This window comes from Podarcis cretensis (genome assembly GCF_951804945.1).
Source record: "Podarcis cretensis genome assembly, chromosome: 5".
Lineage (NCBI taxonomy): Eukaryota > Metazoa > Chordata > Lepidosauria > Squamata > Lacertidae > Podarcis > Podarcis cretensis.
The window spans coordinates 6,632,989-6,638,988 of record NC_137174.1 but is presented as its reverse complement, the minus strand read 5'-3'; the positions used below and the strand labels follow the sequence as shown (position 1 = coordinate 6,638,988).

Genomic DNA, 6,000 nt, shown 5'->3' with positions numbered 1-6,000 from the left:
GGTCTTCCCCGGGCACAGTTCGGAGCCCCACCTGCGCATAAAGAGACTCTTTCAAAATAAACAAACACACAAAATCCCCGCAGCCGAACCGAGCGCCCCTCTCTCCGCCGCTGAGCCCCCGACGGATCCCGCGCTGCCGAGTCGGAGGAGCGCAAGGCTCCTTCTTGGCGCAGCAACCGGCCAACTCCGCGCCGTCGCCGTCGCCGCCGCCGAAAGTGCCCGGCCTGGGGGGCGACCTTGAGCCGGAGACCCCCGACGCCGCCGACGCCTTTGCGAGAAGGCTGCCCTCCACGCTCGCCTGGCTGGATCCGGCCCCGGGGCAGCCGCCTGGCGGAGAGCACCAGCCGCCTCCCTCCGGCCGCCGCACGTGGCTGCGCTGAGCCGCCGGCAGCTCGGGAGCCGGAGAGGAGAAGCGCAGAGCCGCCAGCAGCGCAAAAGGAGGAGGAGGAGGCGGCGGCGGCGAAGTCTTGGCTGCCCCAAGTTTCCCCGAGCGAGAGGAGCGCGCTGCGAGGCAGGAGGCGGCGCCCGGCAGCAGCAGCAGCAGCCGCGCCCTCTGCTCTCCGGCGCCCAGAGCCACGCACAGCCGGCTTTGCGCAGGAGTCGCTCGGGCAGCATCCCGGCAAGGCGAGGCTCCGCAGCGCGCACAGCGCTTGTCTTTTCGCGCAGCCGAGAGAGCGAGCTCAAGCCCGGAACAGGTAAGGACCGGCTGGGCAACCTGGGGGCGCGCGCGGGTCCCCTTCTCCGTTGCCCCTTTGCCTGTTTGTTTGTTTGTTAGCTTGCTTACTTACAGTATTATTACAGAAGTGTAAATTGGAAAGGATCGGCAGGATCATCTAGTAGTTCAACCCGCTGCCAGGCAGAAATCCTTCACTCGACACTGGGGCTCGAACCCCCGTCCTCATTGCTTATTTTGGGTCCCCATTTGAGTGCCACGACTCAAATTGATTATGTAGCACAGAGGTTGTCAAGGTGTGATGATCTGTCCTGGAACAGCCCCACTGAAGAAGAGAACCGGGGTTGTTACCCAGACCTCGTTGCTGGTTGAAAAGGGCCCCCCATGACAGTTCAAGCTTCAGGACCCTCGAAATGTAGGTTCGCCACTGGCTCTACCAACCGAGCTACCCCAGCTTTCTTATTCCAGGGCAAGGATTGCGTCTTGCGGCTGACAAATTGGCTAAGCAATTGTGCCGCTGCGCTAATGTGCTTACAAGCGGCGTGGCTGCTGCAAACAAACTGGGACGTGTCGGCTTTCAATTATTATTATTATTATTTTTTAAAGTAGGGAAATCCTTTATTTTGTTTTATTAAAAAAAATGCTTGCCTAAGCACAGTTCTCTGCAATAGGAAAGCTATAAGAATAATGAGAGCAATAAATCACTTGTATTTTCCACTGCGATTCGGTTTTGGCGAAACGGGGGCTTGGCTCTTGGCTGTTCTTTATTTTCCAAGGATGCCTGTCGCCTGCATATCCCACCTGCCGCTGCTTCTTTGCAGCATGATCCTAAGGCTGAAATCTTATGCACCTCTCAGCTGCTGGGAGTAAGCCTCATTTAACCCAAGAGGGTTAACCACATGTGTCTAGGATTGCAGCTGATTGCAGTTTTATTCGGAGATTAAACTTGGTGCGTTCTTCCTGTGACTTCTGAACATGTTTGCCTGAAAAGCATGTCCGGCTGCTCAGTGGGTGCTTTCTAGTTGAGGGTGTCTAATAAATTCAAGCAGGAGCTTGAGCAGCATAATGTCAAACCAAAACTCACCCCCCCCCAACACACACACACACCCAAAAGTGTAGAGGGAGAAAGGATTCCCAACTCACAGATCTTTTCTCATAATCTTTCCCTTGCAATCCTCTCCTTGGGAGCTTTTGACAGGTTGAACTGCAAGTGGTGTTTTCTCTTCCAAGAGCGCAGGTGTGTTAGTTGGGTAGCAACATTGCAGACACAAGTCTTTTGACCCCCATCCCGGACAGATCAGGGCCAATGATGATTAACACTGGGATGGAGGACTTGTGGATGGTGGAGTATAACTTCCGTATTAAGGCAATTCTCCCTCGTCGTCCTGTTAATTTCATGGCACTCAGATGTTAACTGTCTAACCTTTCTGGTGTGTGCACTTAAATAGGTTCTAAGGTCCAGAGGTACCAGTAAGTCCCTCCGAATCACGTAGTAAACACTTAGAGTTGTGTTTGGGCTGATTGGCCTTATCAGTTGCATTTATATTTAGGAAAACACATCTGTAACAACTATGTACTATTCCTTCCAGTAGCACCTTAAAGACCAACTAAGTTAGTTCTTGGTATGAGCTTTCGTGTGCATGCACACTTCTTCAGATACGATGTACTATGTACTATGTAACTGTGTAAGTTCACTTTTCAATTGCCCCCCCCCCCAGCACATGAGAGTCGCTTAGGGTGGTGCCAGAAATCAGGGACCAGCCTTTCCAGGGGGATGCAGTTAAGTCTTTAAAACAGCCTTCCCCAACCCGGTGCCCTCTAGATGCTTGAGATTCCAGCTGTGATCAGCTCCTGCCAAGCGCTGCTGTTCTGGCTGGGAGTGGGGGACATGGTAGCTCAAAACATCTGGATGACACCAGGTCGGGGCCTGTTTTAAAACAACTTCTTCTTTTGCAAGTATTGGCTGTGAGATGTAGGAATAAGTATTGTCATTCAGGGAGTGTAGTATAATTGCCTCTGGCCGCTGTGCTCAAACAAGGATCCCTGACTGGCCTCTTTTCTAGCATTCCCATTGCAAACTTCATTTAGAGCAGCAGGAGTTTGAAATAAAAAAAATGGTTTTGATTAGTGCCCAGTCTCTTGGGGAAGATTTTGAATTCTCACTCTGCAGCGGTAGCATTCGGTATCATGCTCTGCGAAGTTCTGGAGGAGCACGGGTGCCTCCTGCTCCCAAATGATGGGGAGCAGCAAGTTCTCGGCTTTGATCAGCCGACGTGCTCTCCAGCTTCTCCCTTGCTCTGGCGCTGGCTCCAGAAACACCTGGCGGCACCTCCTCTGGCAATGCATCTCTAATGCAGGTGTATCCAGAGCAGAGGTCTCCAAAGGTTGTTGTTGTTTAGTCGTTTAGTCGTGTCCGACTCTTCGTGACCCCCTGGACCAGAGCACGCCAGGCATTCCTGTCTTCCACTGCCTCCCGCAGTTTGGTCAAACTCATGCTGGTAGCTTCGAGAACACTGTCCAACCATCTCATCCTCTGTTGTCCCCTTCTCCTTGTGCCCTCCATCTTTCCCAACATCAGGGTCTTTTCCAGGGAGTCTTCTCTTCTCATGAGGTGGCCAAAGTACTGGAGCCTCAGCTTCAGGATCTGTCCTTCCAGTGAGCACTCAGGGCTGATTTCCTTGAGAATGGATAGGTTTGATCTTCTTGCAGTCCATGGGACTCTCAAGAGTCTCCTACAGCACCATAATTCAAAAGCATCAATTCTTCGGCGATCAGCCTTCTTTATGGTCCAGCTCTCACTTCCATACATCACTACTGGGAAAACCATGGCTTTAACTATACGGACCTTTGTTGGCAAGGTGATGTCTCTGCTTTTTAAGATGCTGTCTAGGTTTGCCATTCCTTTTCTCCCAAGAAGCAGGCGTCTTTAGTGGCCTTCAGTTCCATCAGCCTCAGCCAGCTTGGCCAATGACCAGCGATGGGAGGAGGTGCAGTCCAGCCACCATATTGGTTCCCCTGCTCGCCGTGCCCTGACAAGAGGCAGAGCTGGACGCTTCCTCTTTATGGCAAGCGGAGAAGACAGGAGACCTAAACTAGGGTGGAACCTGATTCAAGAGAGAAAGAAGATTATTCGAATATTACGTTTTTATTTATTCACTACCTGCCCTTCATCCTAAGATGGTTACAACGTTAGAATGCAAATTTGAAGACAGTTTAATACAGTTTACTATAATATAAATTAAGGTGCATTCTAAAAATATACACCTCAAGTGTCAAAAGTCAAGACACAAGATTTACCCACCCGGGAAGAATGGCAGATGAAGGTCATGGACTATATGGAGCTGGCGGAAATGACTGGCAGAATCCGAGACCAGGGAGAAGAGTCGGTGGAGGAAGATTGGAGGAAATTTAAAGACTATTTACAGAAACACTGTAAAATTAATATCTGTTAGAAGGATGCTGGAACAATATTATATGATTTTAGCAGGAAGGATATAAAGGATTTGGGAATAACTGACTGTTAATTGGTGAAAGGAGGAAAAGTAAAGCTACATTATATTAAGACAATTTACAGGACAAAAATTTTAAAAGAGGGAAAGGATTTGCTGAAATAGATAATAGACCTAGAATACAAAAAAGGGAGGTGTGAGGAGGTCAAGGAAATAAGCTAATGAAAGAATGGTAATGAGATCTGATGCATTTTCTTTTTTGCGTTTTTGTTTTTGTTTAATGGGTTTTATTTCTCTGTTTTTGTTTTTGTTTTCTTTCCTCTTTTTATATTGTGGTGTGTTGTTTTGTTTTTGTTTAATGTGGTATGTTTATTTTTTCTTTCTGTAATTGTTGAGACTTTAATAAATATTATTTAAAAAAATAAAAAAAAACAAGTGTCAAAAGTCAGAGTAAAGAGGGGCATCTTCAGCAACCTCTGGAAGCTGCGTAATGGAGCTGCCGGATGCATCTATGTGGGGAGCCAGTTTCACAGTTCACAGCTGCCACCACCCCAATCTCATGTAGGGAAGGAGACAGACTTGCAGGTATTTGGGGCCCAAATCATTTAGGGCTTTGAGCACCAATGTGAGCATCTTGAATTGGGTCTGGATATGAGCTGGCAACCAAAGGCAAATTGCACAAAACTTTCAAATTGCAAGAACTGCCCTCTTTCAGGGATGTTCTAGCTTCAATATCCCTGCACTGAGCAGGGTTGGGCTCAGTAACTGCCAAGGACACTCCCCAATTCCAATAGCTCATCCTTCTAAGCTCACAGATCTGTTGGCTTGTTTCTCTGCCTCCCGTGTGAGTTTCTAGCCCTCCTTGTGAACAGACGAATCATAACTCAGTTTCTCTTCTGATTCTGGTGATGGGAACGGCAGGTTTCTTTAGAAGTTTCTGCGTTCATCCTTTCCTGACACACACAGTTACGAGCAACATGCACCTTATTAAAGTTATTTAGCAGTTGGGCTGCATCTGTGCTGAAAAGTAGTCAGGGAAATGTTAGAAACAAAGAGGCAAGCCAGCACTTGCTGCTTTGTAAAAGGTCCAAGACCGTTTCGTTTTGCCTGTCAAAATGGACTGGCCCTTCCACAGTTTCCTCTTCCTCTCCTTCTCTGCAGGTGAGCTGCACTTAGTCAAGAGAAAATGAGAAGCATTCTTCCATTTCCCCCTTCCCTTGTCCAAGATCTGTGTGGAGATTGCTTTCCATTGGAGAGAAGATGGAAATGGTCAGAGGCACTTAGCTTCCGAGGACCATTCTCTGGAAAGCGCAGGAGAGGGCAGAGGCCTCTGGTCCTGCTTGTGGTTTTCCCTAAAGAGGCTTCAGGCTGGTCACTGTGAGAACAGTATGTTAGTTGGGCCATTGGCCTGATCCTGCAGATTCTTTCTTGTGTTCTCTCTGCCCTTTACCACCCCATTCACTGAATCCATAGGATTCAAAAGCCCAATATTTTGCTATCATACATTTCATCTTCTGCACCTCACCCATGCTTCCTTAATGTAAATGTGGAATTCCTGTAAGATGCTCTGAGATTTACTGGGGAGGAGCCCCACTGAACTCAATGAGACTCCCTCTGAGTAGACACAATTAGGCCCGTGCTGTTAGAATTAACTTTCAAATTTAAATCAAGGAACGAATTTAAATTTGTTTCTTCTATGCCAATAGTTTGATTTTGTAAAGTTTTCATAATTTGGACCAGCTGAGGTTGATTACAGTCAATCTTTTCTTCCACATGGTGGACTTTTTTTTTTTTTTTAAAATGCTATATATATATATGATATTGTGCTTTAATGTTGCAACTCGCCCTGGGACCTAAGGGTGGGTATTATTATTATTA

General features: G+C 47.9%; 1 protein-coding gene across 1 annotated transcript in view; it reads left to right on the top strand.

The window, feature by feature from the left end:
- The first annotated feature begins 410 nt into the window (after positions 1-410).
- SEMA3D (semaphorin 3D) overlaps positions 411-6,000 on the top strand; it is a 188,496-nt gene continuing 182,906 nt past the window's right edge. The window contains exon 1 of the mRNA XM_079975171.1: positions 411-695. The gene's annotated coding sequence lies outside the window, so the exon portion shown is untranslated. The remainder of the gene's footprint in view (positions 696-6,000) is intronic.